The 20394-nt window shown below is 38.2% G+C and overlaps 1 protein-coding gene across 2 annotated transcripts in view; it reads right to left on the bottom strand.

Annotated features, from left to right (window-relative positions):
- NELL1 (neural EGFL like 1) overlaps window positions 1-20394 on the bottom strand; it is a 291418-nt gene that overhangs the window by 171534 nt on the left and 99490 nt on the right. The gene's annotated exons all lie outside the window — the stretch shown is intronic.

The following is a 20394-nucleotide window of genomic DNA, read 5'->3' as shown; positions in this document are numbered from 1 at the left end:
CTAGTTAGACAAGGGCTATACAGTGCAACTAATACATCTAGATTTTAATTGAGCATCTGAAAGGGTCCTATAAGAAATTGTTATTTAAAAGGCAGACAATGAGGAATAATATAAGAATACATCATAATATGGATAGAAAACTGTCTATGGGAGGCGCTACAAGAGTCTATACTGAAAAAAGCAGTTCTCGAGATGAAGAGATGTTACCAATATTATTTCTCAGGAACCACTCTTGGGATTGATCCTACTTAATATATTCATTAGCGACCTTGGTTCAAGGACTAGATTATGAAATGCAAAGATGACACAGTTATCAGCACAGAATAGGACAAGATCGTCACACAGGAAGAATGAGATGACCTTGTGAGCGAGAAAACTGAATGGAATGCAATTTAAAAAGCAAAAAGTGCAATGTCATGACAGGACAAACTAATGACAAGGATTTCCACCTTAAACTGGAATTTCATCAATTGTAAGAAATGGAGAAGAAAGCTGGTCAATAGAATGATTATGAGGTACCAATATGTTGCAGCTGCAAAAAGGTCTAATGAATTTCTGGGATGTGTGAGACATTTTCAGTCGACTCAGAGAAGGACTAGTCGGATCTCCTGCGAAAGAGTGTAGAGATTCCTGATCACCTCTTTTCAAAGCAAAACCTGCAAATGTATCCAGAAAAGGGTTTCTAAGGGGATTACGAGAATGGGAAAATAATCTTCATGAAAAGAGGCAAGGAAACCCTGGTCCTTTCAGCCTAGTTAAACAAAGACTGAGAATATATCCAATTATATTTTATTATTATTATTTATAAGCTTACTATGCTTAGCCTTTTCTCGTGGCTAGCTCTAAATATGGACAGAATTAAAAAGTATTAGATAGCCATGTGGAAGCGCAGTCTAATCCATCAGGGCAGAGAAGACCTTGGACAGGACCCAGCAGTGCCTGACAACCCAGTCACTGACCACATACAGAGTCAGGATCTAGCTTTTACTCTTGAGCCTAAGTCTCTACCTGCCAACTACTGTGAAATCAAGACATGCACACCTGCAGACTGTGGTCTGAAGCTGTCTCCAAGTGGGTGCAAGGCAGGAGAGAGCACCAACCCAGCAAACAATTATACATACATATATATATATAGAGAGAGAGTAACAATAAGCAGCTCACAGCAGCTGAAGCATTATTGAGCCCAAAATGGGAACTCCTCACCTTTATATGATTTTTAGTGAATCAACATTCCTGCAAGCAACAGCTTGGATTATGGGATGCAACAAAACCCTTTCACACAGAAACATATATCCCCTCTATGGCTAATACGAGATTTGTCTTAGTAACCTGTTCACCCATCAAGTGTCACCTCTTTGGCTAATGGTTTAGATCGAAAGAAAGAACACACCTCATAATGTACATAACCAACTGTGTAATGCTGCTCAGCGGGGAAATATCCCTCCTGTAACACTGCAGTGATTACCTTATGCCTTGAAGCATGAGAGCTGATGATCTTTATCTTACCTTTCATAACTACAAATGCTACTATTGGTCATAAAATCATCCAAGCACTTCAAAAATTCAGCCACAATATTTGATTTGATGACCCTCTGCACTAGGGACTAGCACAAGCTCACTAGGCATTCAATGTCTGGCAAGTCATTTGTTTTAAATTACACTTTTATTTTCATATTGCGGAACAGGATTAGAATAACCTTCTGAATGAGTTTCACTACAGCCTTCATAAAAAATTGTGAGCAGCTAAATCAAACCTTGCTTAAGGGCTTGACTATGACTTCAACTTATGCTATATGTCATAATAAATCCACTCTTGCAGTAGATGCCACCACCTTCCCACCCAGAGCAGGTGGACTAGAAACGTGGAGAATGTGCAGAGACAATATCCCACTTCCCCAGCTTTCCTCATACGAGCCAGCACAACCCTCACAATTTGCTGCAGGTGTATCCCCACTTCCCTGCTGCTTGCAAAACCCTGCACCACAGGAACGAGGTCTCAGGGAGAGACGTTCCCAGGCCACAACAGCTTCTGTGATAATCCTTAGCTATTCAGTTTAAGCAGCACTTCTTCAGACAAGTGCCAAAAGGTACAGTTTAGCCTTAAGTCCTTTTGGTTTAATTGCATTAACTTGGATGCTTAGGTGTGAAGAATACCGTATCTTCATTTTCAAAAGAAATCCCCACATCTTTTTCTTTGCTTATTAAGACACACTACTAGGCACGATTCTTGTCTGAAGAAAACATTTTTCTTTTTTTTTGAAACCAAACTTTTTTTCATGTAGCTCAGAAAATAAAAAGAAAAAAACCAGACTCAGTTATTAAACAGCAAGTAGCTCACTCATCCTCCTAACCCACCCTCCCCACACACGTGCGTTGTTCTTCTGCTTTACATCCCAGAACTTCACAAGGGAAAAAGGACAGATTGCAAACAAAATTAAAGCCGGTATTCTCAACAAGCAAATCACATGTCTGAAAATTCATTTCTCGGCAAGATTATGTAAGCGAAGCCAGCTTCGCTCAGTCACGCTTGCATGCCAGCTACCAAAACAGCTTTTAAAAAGGAGAAAGGCTGGGGGAGAGAGGATAGGAGGTTTATATATTTATTGAATAAAAAAAAAAAAGTGAAGCTAACTCAGAAAGTTATGTATTCAAAAGTAACGGTGTTTCAGAAAAAAAAGGACATTTTATCCCCAAAATCAAACCATTCAGTGCAGAATATTCTATAAAATGAGCATCTGTGAAAGCGATCAACGAGACACCATTTCTTTGCCAGTAGTAACGTATTTAAGAGGTTGCTAGCAAACTGCCATGGCAACCACAACAGTACCTGGGGTACAGTGTTCTCCTGAGTAACAAAACACCTTCCCTTGAGAAATAAAATAATTTTGCAAAAGTGCAACAGGAAAGTAGTTTTTAAACAAGGTAAGTAACTTTAGTGACCGTAGAGTAACCGAACTCCAGGATCAAGCCCCCATCAACTCTATTTCTTTACTCAACAACATCCACATTAAGACCAGCTGTGATTATACAGCACAGCAAAACGCATGCTTTAAATGTATACCAATCATTCTCTGCTTCTGCATCTAAGTTCATTCAGATTGGCACAACTTTAAGACAACCCAGTGCTTTTTGGAAAGATGTCAGTAGTAGTAGATGTCCTTTCAGTTTCAAAAGCAGAGTAAAAGTGATCCACAATTAAATGGTCAAAGCCAGTTTCCAGCCAGGGCACTGAGGCTAACGCTCCGTAAAAAAAACCAGCCAGGAGGGGGCATGTGCCTCATTCCCTAGCTGCAAAACTAGCTTCAATCGAAAAGTGTTAGCTGGTACCAAGACTTCTTTCTGCAATTTAGAAATATTATATCCAGAAATAGCCTACCCCAATCTAATTATAAAAGGACAGAGGAAGGAAAAGAAAAATATCAGTTATAGATCTCTGTGCACATAGGAATATTTTTACGCAACGAAAAAAATAAAAATACTGGAAATAGAGTTTTTGCTGTTGAACTGACCAACAGTGCACATGCCTTAGCTCAGCTCTTTTCTAAAGCAGACTTCACGTAGTGATTAAGTCAACTTTTGAGAAAAAGCAATTCAAAACTCATGTTATTCTGAAAACTAACTTTATATAATGCATTATTTTCCAGTGCATTCCATCCCAACTCTCTTTTTTAGAAGACTTCTTAGATACCACCACGGGCAGGGGAGGAGGGGAGAGGGTTGAAACACATCACTCCTAAGCAAGCTTCCCTTCCCCGCCTTTTCTGGCTTTCCTTCTATTCTCCATTCTCAAGGCTAAGGGAGAAAGAAATTACACAGATCATCTCAAGCAACAAAAGGGAAAATACTGAAGATAAAGAATACTGCTGACAATGGCAGACACCAATTACTTTCTTTTTCTGATACCAGAGAAACTTCCAGTGCTTTTAACTCACAATTTATCAATGTCACTGACTGACATTCAACTTTTGCGTTTCTAGCAGACTCACTTATTGTCATGCTAACATTTTATTAAGCTTCTTTTTTTCTTCTCCCCCCTACTTTTACCTTAACTTTAAAACCTTGCCTGGAATCACTGTGCAGGCTGATGCCATTAATAACAAAGACAAACTGGAACCCAAGAGATTAAACATTATTAGTGATCCCCACCTTCCACTTTATTTCATAGGAGGTTTTTGTTTGTTTTGAAAAGGTGAAACAATAATTTGTTCTAGCCATGTAGTCAGGAATAACACTCACTTATAATGGGTAGAATATTTCTTGGTCTTTTTCTTCCCTTGGTCTTCAACTTACTTTAAAAATCACAATTTTACATACTATTAAGATACTTGCTATTAACAAGTACTATACATGAAAGATTATTAATACATACAATTAATCTGTTGACCCATTCTCTTATCACTGTGTCAAAAACCTGCAATTAAATCGAATGTTTTCTTTCAACCATATTTTAGTATGCAATTCTTGAATCAAGTATTCATTAATGCTTTGAATTTTTAATTTAATTCATAAATGGAAAAAGCTTAAGCCACACAAGATGGGGAACACTGAATTGGTGCAAAAAACCCCATATTTAAATCAACTGGGTTTAGATTTTTTTTTTTCACATATAGCTCAAGTTCTGTTTAATTTGCAACTGTGCTACCTGCCTCACACAATATTAAAAGTGTGTGTCGTCTATGATAAATAGCAATTGCTTATATAGAAGTTAATTTATCCATGATGGGACGCAGGACATTTTAGCCCTTTTCTCTTTCACTTGTCACTGAAGACCCCAGAGTTATTTCAAGACACTAACAGATCAGCTAAGACTCTAAAGATTTCTTGTCACATGCATTGTGTCCTAAAAGAACTTCTGAACTGTGTGTGATGCTTTTGTTTGTTTTACTAATCAAACTCACTGTTATTAAGCACCGTTTCCAGAGGGTTTGTCCTGACTCATATTATTCAGTGCTCTGCCCTGGATGATGTTATAAAGGGGTATGCAGGGAAAATTTGCCAACAATACTAACCTGGCAGAAATTACAAGAATGTTGATGGACGTAAGAATTCAAAGCTGACTCGACAAATTTGAGAAACAATTCTTTAAAAATAGAATACAGTTCAAAAGGGCAAGGTTATACATCTACACAGAAATAATAAACTGCACTGATACTGGGTGGGAGTCACAAATGAGAGAGCTGTTTTGCAGGAAAAGCAAACCAACCAACCCCCATACCAAGCACAAGGGTTAAAAAGGACTATTTCATACTACTTTGCAGCAGTCGTCTACGTATTTGAAGATTGTTACGGTATGTCCTCCTCAGCAATAGCCTGAACACCACCAGCCCTTTCAATGAAGATAATATTAGTTTAACATCAGCTTGTTCCCTGCCTTTTTCCAGTAAATTCCAATCTGACATGTAGTGTCCAGACCTGGAAGAAATGCTCTAAGTGATGTGTTGCAATGCTGAGGGGAGCAAAAAGATTTATTACATTTTGCACTTCCTTCATGATGGAGCTGGCCTAATTTTGCAACAATATGATACTGACATATGGGACCCTCCGATCCTCTTTTTTTTTTTTCTTTTTTGAACTGACCTATTAAATTAGAATTGAGACTGCAGCATAGATTAGGGATTAGAGAAGGTCTTCTAATGGTAAAAGCACCAAAGCACTGGAACAGATTTCCAAACGGAAGCTGTAACAGTTTCCATCTCTAGAGGTTTTTTAAGACAAAGTTAGGCAAATATCTGTCAGGAATTTTTTTTTTTTTTTTGTTAAGCTAATCCATTGCTAAGCAAGCAAAATGTACTATACTGATCTCTCAGACCAGTTTCTTATCTTTCAGCACTGGCTTTTCCTGTAAAAGCATAAGTGGAGATACAAAAATATAGCAAGGAAATGACAAGTGAGAGTGATTAATGTTATTGTTCACTGTCGCAGTTACACGGCTCTGCCAGTGCATCAGAGCATTCTCAGCCTGAACAGAGGACGATCATACTCACAATCAGCTCTTGAAATCTGGTACAACTCATGAAAGTTTAACCTGAACATACTAAAGGATAAGCAAAAAGGAAAGTAGCAGCACAGACCTGAAAAGACAGTGTATTTACATCATGTAAAATACTGACAAACAGTCTTTTTTTCCCTTCCACACATAACTGCCTCTTTAAATTCCCCTTGAAGAAGATCTGCACATAGCCTTTTGAGGTAATAATTACAAGCAATTATGAGGAACTGTATTCGGTTCCTCAAGATCTGACTTAAACAACAAGAGATCTTTGATGTGTGGGTGGAACACCTACTGGTATTTTCAATAATCTCAGATCTCATTACGGAGGTGAGGCCACACAGGTAGTGGAGTAGGTGCTAATTTGTGAGAACAGGTACAAAATCTTAGGTAGCGGTGTCGATTCTGCTTAGACATTATTCTAATGGGTAAAAGATGGTACAGACAATAACTGTGCTGTGAAATTGCCCTCAATATTCTATTTCATATGATCCACAAAAAAACTGCAAGGACTTCTAAAAGACCTTGGATCTCTGTAGGTGGTAAAGAATAGCATTTTTAAATCCAACACTTGAAACTTGGCGTTAAGAAAAGAGTATTCTGTTCTCAAAGGGAATAAAAGAACTCAAACGACCAAGCTTATAAACACTCCAAGCCAAACAATTTTCAATTTTACTTCTGGAATTTTTTTCAAGTTAGGATATAAAGTTACTCAGCCTTTAATGAAGACAGTAAATGAAGCATCAGCCATAAAACAGCTGAATAGTATAGAAGACTGATGAAATTAAAATTCTTTTTTTCTAACATACCATCACATTCCAGTGTCCTCTACTTCAAAAGGAAGTTTCTACTTTCGGTTGTTTGCTGCTTCTAATACCACCAATCAGAAAACCCATACACCCACATTCAAAGCAGGTAATTAAAATACCACCTTTTCAGATAAGAAATGCCAGGACACCCAGAGATGCAAATTTCTAGTTTTCTGTCACCGGTTTTATTTTATATTTTATTCTGGATGGGGCTCTTACTTAAAATTGATCCAAATTTTACAGCAAATTCTACAAGAAATTATGTTGTAACTTTTAGAATGTCAGGATCTTACATTGTGCACCTAATGTAAAAATGTAAATTTGGACTATTCTCAAGTTACCTTCATCTCTCACGGAGAAAACTGTCTGTGCATTAGCTCATAATATAAGCACAAACATAAATCTCACCTATTGAATTTATTTATACAGGTTGATGACACCTTTTTGCTGGATTGAGTGACCTGTTCAGTAGACTACATACCTCAGAAAAGGCTTGGCTCGCTTCAGCTTAGTTTTCTCATCTTTAAGGATATAGACAATTATTGACTTTCCTAAACTAGCACCCACATTTTGCTCTTTGTGCTGAGCTGGCCAAGAGGAGTGCTACACTGTGCTATCTTTAGATAATTATTGCAAGTGTTTGCTCAGTCTATAAATAAGGACAACTCATCTCAGATGCACACAATCTTTCCAAATATTAAAATTATTTAGTCAAATAACATAGAAGTAGACATAACAAATGCTTGGGCCCAAACTGCTATTTTGGAGGTCATAACTCCCACATAACTATTACTAGGTCCCTAAGATGTACAGGTGTCTGGTTTCTAGACCAAGATCTATAACCCTGAGGTAAATACACAGGGTCCACGTATAAGAGGAGGGTGATTCACAGCGTGGGATTCACACCTCTAAGCCTGCTGAGCATGAAGCTGCCCATATTAGTTGACACACACAAAAAAGATATAAATGGCAAGTGTTTGGCTCAAATCCCATCCCTACTCCAGGCTTAGAGGCCTCACTCCATTAGACAGCAAGACACTTGCCTCCACTTCGATGTTTTCCCGAGAACATGGGCACAATTGGCCAAAATGTGTAGGCTCCTAATTCCTATTTAAGCATTTAAAACGCCCATTAAGGTCATGATAATCTAAGGATTTAAACAGAAGATTAAGAGCTGAAGTATCTTTAGGGATTGATCCTCCCTCTCTCTAAACACAATCACCTTCTTTTTTTCTTTTCTTCTTCCTCTCCCCCAACAGACAGAGGAGAAAGAAGCAGCTTCTTCCCATTGTGCAACAGCCCGACCATTAAATGTGTTCAGACACATTGAGCGTCCAGGTCACTCCTCCGCTTTAGAGGATTCATGCTGCCATTTCCCCAGCTACCATCCCAACAATCACAGCGAACTCGTCTGCAGGTGAAGTTCGAACTGGTTTGTGTTTCCTCGTAAAAAGGTTCATCAGAAGAGTGTAAAATTTCCCCTGTAAGGCCAACGGTCAAGGCACTTACCAAGGCAAGGGAAAAGGACTGACAGCTGGTCTCTAACATGAGAATTGTGCATTTTCTTTACACTGCACTCGTTTTCATCGCATGTTGTAACTGGTGCACTATTTGTACACAAGAAAAAAATCAATTCTTTTCTCCTCCTCATATAGCATATTCTTATCTACCTGTACCACGGCATTTACTGGATACAAAAAGTTTGGTCCTAAGAGGTCTGTGAGCCCTTTCAATCCCTTGAAAAACAAAAACAGAGAGGTTGCTTAGCTGAGAATCCTAAAAAAAAAAAAAATTGTAGTTTTTTAAAAAATCCAGACCCACATGTTTCAAAACACTAGAATAACGCACTGATAATGAGAGAAAGAAACACATAGCAAAACAGAATGACTTCATTCCCACTGCCACATCAGGAAACTGTCAGTAGCAAAGCCCTGTTATGATGTTAATAATAGTTTCTTACTATATATTACATTCCCACAAAAATTTCATTTGGTGACCTTAAAAGCAGTATCTCATGTGACTTTTAAGTTCAATCAAACTAACATTCAATGACCCAGGGTGTCACCCAAGATGTGCAGACTACTGTCATTTGAAGTGTCATAATAAATCTTAGATAACTTGATTCAAGTCTGCCATACTGACTCAAGAGAGCCATGCTGGGGGTTTTTAATCATGCCAAATACCTCACAGAGTGTTTCCTTAATTTTTGTTGGGAAAAAAAAACCAACTGCAGTGGCCAATTATACTCGTAAATACAGTTTTCTTTTGTGAGAATGTATCATTTATTCTGCATGTACTGCACTTTTTCATCAGCCTTGCAAACAGCAGAGATGGAATTTTTTTTTATCTGTCAGTTGGGAGCACTGCTCCTGTCCCTGTGGCAATCAGTAAGTCGCTGTATCGTTACTGCTTTGTGAAGTCAACTCCAGGTACCCCGGGAGACGCGTTCTTGGGACCCAGCATGTAGGAAACTGCGGCAACACAACAATGCTGGGCCCCGGCAATCAGCTGCCGCTTTTGTTGGACCACACTGAGCTCTGGTTCCAATGGAAGTGGAATTTAAGGAGCCCGTGGAGAGACTAGGAAGCCTTTTCAGTAACTTTGAAAAATAAGACATTAGAAAAATAAAGTCAATGCACAGAGAATGGGGAAAATAATGATAAAAAGCTTGGGAAAGTATTTGTAGTCTGCTTAAACCACTTGTAAATAGCTCTTCAACTCTCACACCACGCCCACCTAAAGACAGTAAGGCAAGCACAGTTAAAAGCAGAATGTTCAACTATTCACTTCTAGTTCTAGGGCCAGTAACCAGCGAGTAAAACTGCTGGCCTAAGCTTTAGAGAAAACATATGCTGATCACAGGATACAGCAAAGTTCTCAGAAATCTCCGCTAAAATCAAGAAGCCTATAAAAAAAAAAAAAAAAAAACACACCAAACAATGGAGAGTCTACATGGCTAAACTGTCCAAACAAATAAAAAAAAAAAAAAAAAAATCAGTCACACAGTAAGAGCCTGGGGTTTGTATCAAGTTTGATGAGACATTTAGAAAAAAACATAACTGACACCTTTTGAAAGGAAGGATATCATTTGTAGTAAATGAAAATTTAGTAAACAATGCAATGAAAGCAGCTGGTGAGTAACTAGGGTTTGCTCAAATGTGACACATGCAGCCTCTCAGTACAACAAAACACTGGAAAGGAACAAACAAGAAAACCCAAATGTGTCCTGTACCAGTAAGTTCCATGCAGTTCAAGTGTACTTAGTGCCTCCTCAACACACAGTTTGGTTAGTGCTCAGTTTTGATAGCATTCCCATTGTATGCTTTTCATGCAAAAATTAATTACTTCTATCTGTCAGGCATCATAAGCTCTATTACACTAAAATGAGGTTTTGTTTGTTGCAATAATTAAAACATCAGAGGAACAAACACGATTACAACAGACAAAACAACAGCCTAAAGGTACAGATGTAGCTAACATCTAAAATATACTACTGTATAAATATGTATGGGTATGCATGCAGCTATGGATGATGCTTCTTTTCATAAATAACCAACCCATACAATCAAAGCTTAGAGTACTTTTTCTGGTACCTCCACATTTAGTCTATTAACATCCTTCAAAATCGCTTTTCATCACAAGAAAGTGACTTTAAGGTAATGACTGAACATCACTCACTCTTTTACGGGGTAAAAAAGGTGATGGAGGGAAACACGTGAAACTTGGTGTGAGATACTTGTCATTAAATGGAAGTGCACAACACACAAACTGGGAAGTATGTAATGATTTGATCTTATACTAACATTTATCCTCATGCTTACATCTCACTGTTCACATGTCATTCAAGCCAACCTTGATGGTTAAATATCAAAAAAGACTTGGCTTTTAAGTGCAGAGGAACATGAGAACAGAACACTGCATCTAAGACAAAATTCATCTAAACTCTTTAGGCAACGTTCAGTTCAATACTTCATAGCTGCAATCCAAGCACAATCCCTGCATCACTATTGAATGAGGACTCTGTTCTGTGGTTCTCTTGCATTACAGTGCTAGATACTCACAGGAAAAAGCTCTTAAAACTTTTAATAAGTTGTACTTCATCCACGCATAGACTATCATGTCAGCACACAATTATCACAAGCCATCTCATGAGCACCAAAGCTAACCAGCATACAGACCACTGAGCTGAACACCAGCACTCAAAACTGCTAGAGAAATCAAGAAGTTGGGTGCTGCAGAGAAGTCTTCCCAAATCTAACCAATGCTACTTCTTGCATCAGAAAATCAGAAGTGTAATACAGAAGAGCTTTCAGCTCTAGCTTCTTCCCCAGTGGCCAGCAATGGAGAACCAACATGTGGAAAGGACATATCATACAAGACTTACCAGACCTACTCTCAGCAAATTTTTTTCAGTTCTACCATGTGAAGCTGACACGGAGCCAATGTGTGAGTCCAAGTTCACATGATTTAGAGTCAATAAAAGATTTAATCATGACTGCTTTATACTTTCCTTGACTAATTTGTCATTTTCTATCACGCTTGGCTTCAGTTTCAAGGGTTATCACGTACTCTTCCCATTTTACCTATAATCACTCATTTGGTGCCAAGAGATTGACTCCCAACTAGAATCAAATCACAACAGTCACCTGTGACAATTCATCACTTCTTTTTTTTTTTTTTTTTTTTAAATAAAAACAAAAACCAAGCAGAGTCACTCATTCTCTCACATTGCACTTGAGATTAGTTCTGCATTAACAGTATCCCCCCAAGGATATCATTCCCTTCAAAACCTCCTTGGAATAGTCCTTTTCCTTCCCTAAAAGCCCTGACAAAAGGTTCAGCTAAAAGCGTATTCCAACCCGTTCGACATTTTTGCATTTTTCCAGCTGTCGGTGGTTTCCCGTTATCTCCTGACAGTGTTTGACATGGGGCAGTATGCCACACTGCAGCTCTCCCTTGGGTGGAAATGAGCCACTGCTACATTCAAGAGACTGCCAGCCCTGCGGAGCTGGGAGAGGAAACCCTTGCTGAGATCTGATCTTGGCTGGGGATCACGGACTTCACTTGGGGGCAAAGTCTGTTGTAGAGGCTGACAGCTCTTGCTGAAGAACTTACTGCAACTTCCTACTTCTCAGAGAGAGATGCCTCTGCCTTACTTTCCATCACCACAACCAATGCATGCCAACAGAATTATTCTAGGTTACAAAAATAAGTTTTAAAGTGGAAATGATTCACTTAAAAAAGCAGGATTTTACTTAAGAAAAAAGGAAGCTGTTCTAGGATTTCAGCTTCAAACCACATTCCCACATTTTTTTCCTCCCACCTAAAGCATGGTTTCTTGTCTTATACTTAGGTTATAAAGCCTCCTGGAAAAGGAATCATATTTTTATCATACAGCTGAATAACACCTACCACAGTGATAGCCTGTGTCCAAAAACATAAGTCCCAGACACTGTAGAAATAAAAGCAATTATAAGCATATATAACTCCTCTATCTTTAGATCTTCCCATGCCATGTGATATATACACACACTTACTGATATATCTAATCATGAGTAAGAAAAATCCCAAGACTACAATTGCATCCCATAGCTACCCTAAAACTGCAATGGCATCTCTTAAGGAAGGCTAACTATAAAACTAGCAAAAATCAAAACACTGGAACTTTAGCAGCACCCCACAAGCACATTGATTCAGGTTAAGTTAATAATATATACATACTTATATACATATACAGACTATTTCCTGTCTATATGCCTACCACAACATCACATTATTCCTGCAATTCAGCTAAGCATTAGACAGCAATTCAGTCCTGCTGTCGGTTAAAGAACTGCAACAAAAATACATTCTCAATTTTTTCAAGAAGCAAAGCATTTTTTTCTAGATATAGCCAAGCAACAATCTAACATGCCCCACTACATAAAACCAACCTATGATAAGACATACAACTGACATACGTTCAAACAAAATTCCCCTAGGGTTCCAACGCACCCCTAATCAGGAATATCAAAGAATAGCGTCTGACATTGCTACAGTTAAAACAGCCCATACTCAGATTATCCCCTGTAGCTCCAAACAGTTTAATAGATGATACAGTCTTTCTACCTACGGGCCAAAATACCTCCTCCTGAGATACATATATATATATATATGTTATAAATATATGGTGTTTATATATATATAACAGTGCTAGCTCTCATGCTAGTTGTTGCATACTTATTTTTATGTCACAACAAAACAATTTCAGTATCATCTCTTCAATTTAAGTGACATTATTATCCAAGACTTAAGTCAAATAAATTGCACCAATCAAACGACTTATAGATTAAAAATACTTTTTTTCAACTAATTCAATTTACAAGGGAATAGACAGCTCATGCCCCCTCTACCCTTAAATCAGAATGAGGACACAATGCCCTCATCCCAACTCTCCAGTCCCAGAACAACATCTCAGTCTCCTTTAGGTTTTTCTTTTGAAGGACAGGGAGTTATCAACTGTAACAGAAACTCACACAAGTTAAAATAAAGAAAATAGTTTACTACAAGTGGGTTGGCTTTTTCCCCTCAAGATTTCTGATTTTCTTGCAGTTTCTAACTTTGGCACTTTCTGGCTGTCTCGGGTTTTCTCAGCATCACCAGTTCTGGAGAATTCAATATGCCTACTGATTTCACAGGAGTCAGATTAGGGCTGTGAAGAAAACGAGTGAGAATTTCTCCGGTTTAGTATTAACATTAAAGAAAGAGTTCTCAAGTTGGTCACTTTAGAATTATTTAAAATACAGGAGAAACTACCGAAGAATTATTTATATTCAAAGGGGATTATGGCTAACACTAAAATGTTTACAAAATCAATGGGAACCTACCACAAAACAGATATAGCTCAGGGGAATTCATATTGATTAGATTCCAGTGTAGTCCAAGATACAGTTCTGTTTTCCATGTTCCTCATTAGTTCATCTCCACATTTATGTGAATTGCAAAACAGATGTAACTGAGCTCCAGTTATTTATATTGTGTTAACTAAGAAAAAAAGAATTCTGCTCACCTGAAAGAGAAATTCATTTGTTTCCAAATGTTTAATGAGAGAGGATGGTTCAGTCCGCCTCCACATTCATCATCTGTTGCACATTAATGAATATCCAATAATGCCAATACTAACCAAGAAACAACTGACAGTATCTGTTAGCACTCAGACCGAGTTGCCACTTTCCCTGTGTATCCACAACACAAAACCAAGTACTCTTGGCAACCGAAACAGTGTATGACAAAAGCTGCACGGCTTTATAACATCCAGTGTTTTGTAGCCTTTTATGTAGGATAGCACTGACAGTAAAAACAGCAAGGTGCTAATTACTAAAAGGTACGTTGGTGCACCGCAGCTGTTCTGTTGTCAAGCATCAGCTGCCCTACCAGCCACAAAGGCGTGTCATGTTTTAGCCAAATTTGATATTACTGTTTGTACAGAAAAATCGTTAGATGAAAATCACACACAGTGGCAGTGCCAGGCTCTGAATTGATTCTCATAGAAAAGAAAGACTGGAAATTGTGCCTTACATTCTTTCACAAACTGAATGCGCTTCAGATTGCTACTGACCTTTTCACAATACCACTGATTCAACTAGCTAGACTGAAAGCCAAAAAGCAAATAAAGTCACCTAGGGCTAACAGGTTAAAGCAAGCTCCAGAACAGAGTAGAAGGCCTGACCTTCAAACGTTAATGTCACTTGTGCCCAAGTAAATGGAGGAAACTTTTCATTACCAGCATAGTGGTTCTTAAATAGAAATTAAAATTCCAGGAAACCGGTGCTTAACTGAAAAATTATTCACGTGCACGGACTAGTGTCTTAAGAGTCTGAATCAGCCTAAGTGTTGGTTACACAGATTCTAATATCTAGCAATGGTCTTGGTCTTCCCAGTATGCTTGCATAATTTTCCATTTTGGCAGTTAAGTTACCATACAAGTCCATATAAGTACGTATAAGTGCAAAATTCTTCCTCTGTTTTGCCTAACAAACTCACAATGGAAAGCAATGCCCATATTCTAGTGGTAAGGAAGATCTTCATGGAGAGAAAATAATCAGGTTTGTTCCTACTCCTGGAAATGCATTAGCAACAATTTCAGGCTGCCGTTGGATCCCTGTTGCCTAATGTTGCCCTGTGGTCTTTGAAAAAGCCTAGAGAGGAAGAAACAAACCAACTAACAGCATAGTCATGACATTGCAAAGCGTTGAATCAACTCTGCAGAAAATTGATTTTACTGCCTTATGGATGGGGCCTGGAAAGCAAGGAAACAAAGACCCAAGTGATATGCTCCTGAGGAAACAGAAAAAGTAGGAATGGCAAGAGCTACTTCTTGATCATCCACCACGATGATAGGCCCTACTTTACAACTTCTCCCCTGGGCAGCAGAAGCAGGAGCACCACTAAGCCCTGCATCTTGGGCTCCAACAGATGGAAAGCAGAGAGTAAGCACCTGGCCAACCTGCCGCGATGGAGGTCCGCTGCCCCGGGAAACCGCCCCCTTTGCCTACGCCTAGAGCCAGCCCTGAGGCAACTGGTAATTTTTCAGTGCAAACTCTTTGCAAATTAAATCTTCTCTCTTTTTGCGAAATACAGTGTGTCTCTGAGCTAACACTAACTCGCATTCATGTCTAGAAGATGCAACTGTGCTTTCATATAATTATCTCAGCACTAATAGCTACCAATATGTACAGACACATTCTCTGGTGAAAGCTTGAAGGGAAAATATGAGTCATAAGAATTGGGGAAACAAAATAATGAAAATGAAGATGAGAGGTAAACAATCCTAAGGAACATGAGAAATAAAAAAGAGTTTGCATTTCATGGGAAAGGGTTTGTTTTGTTTGTTTTTACTGCACATTAAGCACAACAATAACACATTTAAAGAAATCAAATCAAGCGAAAAAAACAGAATTAGAACTGAGAATATGTAAACCTAACTTACATTTAATATAGCCAATTTCATCCTAATCATTTTCAAGTGCTTTCGTGAGTCTGTAAGTAGAGAGAAAATAATTTTCTACTATTGAAACACAGTGATCCCTACAGGGACAACTGGTATGAGGCACATACAACTTCAGAGAGGAAGTTCGGGACAAGATATAAACACAGCAATACCTTCAACAGAACTAATACAAAAAAAATTAGGTTAATAAAATGCAATTAATAAGAAACTATCAATAGTGAGAAGGAAAACCGAGATGTCTAATCTAGAAATGAAAGGAGGAAAGTAAAAGAAAGTGCTAAGAACAGATGGTGAACAATTTTCTAGAACGCCCAAAGAGTATTTTGAAATTTACCCTCTAAATGTGAAGAACAGATGCACCAACTGGAAAAATGGTAAAGTATCTTTGTGTGTGTGGGGGGGGGGATACTAAAAGCATTGTAAGAGTCAGCAAATCAATAGGAAACTAACATCAGTATGAGTTATCTTAGTAGACGTATCTTTGTAATTTTGTACTAATTTCTATTACTTGAATCAAAGTCTTTAACATTTTTAACTCTTTCCCCCAGCCTCCAAAAAGATTCAGGTATAAAGCAGCAGATTATTAAATAGAGGTAGATGTCTTAGAAAAAAGCACTTTTTCAGAGATTTTTCAGAGGCAGCTACCTACCTAAATGAAATCAAATGTCTGTTAAAAATCTTACAGACTAAAGAGGAATTATCTCTCTAAAAATGAAATATGTACATTATTTCATAGAATATCTTTCCTCAGCTTGCAATAACAATTAGTAAATCAAAAAAAAAAAAAAGAAGAAAACTTATTTATAACTACATAAGCAGTTTGTTTACTTTTCTACATTTATTTCAGTCCATTTTCTGGTATTATTGCACTGTCCCTTATTGATTACCTTCATCCAGTAAACCTCAGAATACCCCAGCAAGACAACAAAGGATTCTGTTAACGCTATTATCCCAGTGTCCAGACAGTAAACCCAAACAGAGGAACCTCACAGATATATACCAGGAAACAGACAGATCCTACATCCACAGAGGCCCAGGTGAAGCTTCCTTTTCTTACCAGGACAGTGCAATTGGACAAAGCAGTCTTATTTTTAGTTTCAGTTCCAATATTGCTCCTCATGCAATACAATAAGAAAATACGTTTGTCTCTTTCTTAAACTTAGAAATGGGTTTCCATAAATGAATTGCACTGAAAAAAACAGGAAATCAATTTATTACGTGAAAGTAAAACTTAACACAAATATATAAAACAAGCATGTCTTGATTGCAGTTGTGAACAGAAACAGATATATTAAAGTTGCTATATACCAATGTAACCCTACTACATCTGGATTCTGTCAAAAGCTCAGTGCCTCTTAATAAATTCAGAATGGATTGTACTTAATACAGACATACCCTGTACAATCAGCATACAACTCAATTCCAAATTAATCTGAACAAATGCAGGGAAAGGATGCAAAATATGCATGCTGAAATCCAAAAAAGAAAGCAGAGAGTTAACCATACAGCAAAGCCCTAGGTTAGCAATAACATCCTTTCCAATGACTTCTTAACTTTTATGCTTTTCTTTTTATATGCACATTAGCTTTGAACACCCAGAACGATATCAATAAGTCACTTACTAAATCTTGCGGGGGAAAAAATTTGTCAGTATAAACTGACATTTGTCATGGATTTAGAGACTCTTGTACTTTTAGAACCAATTTTGGTTTTCCATCTACTGGAAACAAAATACATTCACATAAGGAAAAAGGCAATAGATAATATTCACTCGAACAGCCCCCAGTTATGCTATTATCAAAGGCAAAACACATTTTCTATTAACAATAATAAAAAGATAAGTATTTTTTATGAGAAACCAGCTGATTTTTCCATTCAGGTTTTTTTTTTGACCAAAGGATAAAAACTTAATCTCATTCAGTAGTTTCCAGAAAAAGAAAAAAAAAACCTCACACCAGTTGTGGGGAGAAGGGAGTTGTTGTTTGGTTTGTTGCCCTTTTTTTGTTTTTCTTTTGCAACTATCTTCAGGTAGAGCAAAGCCTTTAATTTTAATTATACAACTAGTCAACACCAGTGTATTTCAGACCCTGGGCACTGTAAGTTTCTTGGCTCCCCAAAAGCCTTATTCTTTCACTTTCACCTTTTTTGTAGCAACACTCATCTCTGTTACCTTCTCCCAAGCGGGAGTGCTACGGCTTTGGGGCCAGGCAAAGTGTCACTGGGTCCTGCAGGGTCCCTGTGCACTTGTGACTCAGCATTTGTTCAAGAAGCACCAGAGCCTCAGACCCGCTTGTACAGAAGCAGTTGAAACTGCTTAAAAGAGTTAAAACTAAAAAAAAAAAAACCTCTTTGACACACCACAGTAATGACAACATCCCTGAAGATGTTTAATGCTATTTTTCACCAAGGTCTCTAATATCTATATACAAACCTGAAGAAAATTATTTTCTACACATACTTCACTGCGTCCATTACCTCGGGACTCAACACTCGCTAGGCCGAGATCAGTCCTCTCAGTCCTTCACATGGGTCCTGTAGGGAATGAAGTTTTCTCCCCTGTTCCCAAAATTTACTGGGGGAGGGGGTGGGGGTTTCATTTCAGTTTGTAATAGATCTTGCTGTAGGGCAAGTGCACATCCTTCTCTCTTCTGACCTGTCCATGACAACCTTATAGTTACATTTAGACTGCCTCAAAATTGCATCTGTTGTTCTACTAGCATATTGCCAGCACAGACTTTGAAGCAGCCAGATGACATCATCTACAAGATGCATTTTCACATGGTCAGAGTCAAGCCCAATCCAACAGGTTATCTATAAAGTGACTGTGAGAACTTCCATCTGGACAAGGAATTCCCTGTCCCCAAAGCCATTCTTTAAGAGCAATGGAGAGACAGCTTGAGCATCAAAACTGTGCACCAAGTTTCTTTGAAGTAGCTGAAAAAAAGTCTGCAAGTACCAGCATTTAAAAGAGATTATCTTTTTCTTATTTCAAGACTTTCAGCTATGCAAAACAGTTGCCGTCTCTATATTCCCAAACACTGCAACAGGTAACCACAGAGAGTCAACAGCATCTGACGTCCCTCCAGTGCTCTCGATGCAAAACATAGTACAGGATAAGAGATAAGAGAATCACCAAAAAAATTAAGTTGGAAGTTACCTCTGGAGGTTTTCTCGTCCAAACTCTTTTTGTAAGCAGTGCTAACTTCGGAATTACATTTGGTTATATGGGGCCCGTCTAAGCCCAGGTACCCAGTTGTTCAAAACTGCAGCAATTGCCCAGGCATAACCAGAATCCATGCCAGAAATATTCCCCAAATCATGTGAGACGAGACTTGCTCAGCCATCCAGAAAAAATTTACTGGTCCATTACTGGCATTTGTTTTTCAGTTAATACTTTCTGTTATTGAATTTTCTTGTCAACTTAAATCGTGAACATCCACTAGCTTTTAAAAGAATTGACCTTCCAGGCACTGAAAAACAATTAGTGATACACTCTAGAGTAATGATGTCCTTTACAAAACAGATATCATAACGAAAGAAAAAGACAGCCAAAGTAATCTTATCTCGTGTTGATTGACATTTCCATTTGCTAGAGCTTTAAAACCATGTTCTCAAAATGTATTGCTGCTGCACTTCTGTGATATTGAACCTAGTAGGACTTGTCTGTAGTACTGAATCCCACAGCTTCTCCCAAATATTCAGAGAGAGTACAGCTCAGTAAAAGCAACTGTACAGGGTACACTGAATCTATCCTTTTTGAGCCCACTCCGTATGTTTCTCACAGTAGAAGCTAGGGTTTATGATGATCCTGCATACAGGAGAGAATTCAGAGACAGCTTGTTGAACAGTATTCAACCCAAAAGATGTTAAAATCAACTTTAATCGTTAATGCTCTTTGCTCGTGGGAAGGAAAAATGGCCTCAAAACAAGATGATTTCTTATACTGTCTGTTAGAACAGCAGTACTTTGGGGGAGGAAGGAGGGAACCTGGGCTGAATTCCTCTCTGAAGTGGGCAGGCCTCCAGCTGAAAACAGCTGGCCGTGGAGCTATGCTAACTCACAGCACCTAAGAGCCTGTTGCCTTGTCATAGCCCTTTCCCACATACAGGGCCTCATATGAAGTCAATGGATCAAAATTAAAAGTAAACACATCACTGGGCTCCACAGCACAGAAAGTCAATAGAAGACAGGATTGTATGACTCAAATGCACATTTATTAGTTCCACCAAAATTGCCTAACACACAATTTAAGTGTAATCCTTGCAGTCTTCACATTGACTTCACAGGCCCTTGAGAAGTTGCTATTCAGATCCTGGGTAACTAAAGACTTTTGTGCTGTAATAGGAAAACACCGTTTTGCATATATGCATACACACACACGTGTCACAGGTACGTACATACACATATGTCTTTTTTTTAATGATTCCAGTTATGGTCCAGATTTTAAAAAAGGCAAAACCTCAACACCTCAACCTCTGAGTTTTAAGAGCTAAGTGCACAATTTTTAGCAACTTGTATAAAAGTACTGGTAAGTGGCTTCCGTTAAAGTCCAAGCAAAACTTCCTCATTATATACAAACATTTCTCAGCATTTTACAGTCCAGTTCA

The sequence above is a fragment of the Grus americana genome, chromosome 5 (assembly GCF_028858705.1).
Source record: "Grus americana isolate bGruAme1 chromosome 5, bGruAme1.mat, whole genome shotgun sequence".
Taxonomy (NCBI): domain Eukaryota; kingdom Metazoa; phylum Chordata; class Aves; order Gruiformes; family Gruidae; genus Grus; species Grus americana.
The sequence above is the reverse complement of the archived record's forward strand: the minus strand, read 5'-3'. Positions and strand labels throughout refer to the sequence as shown.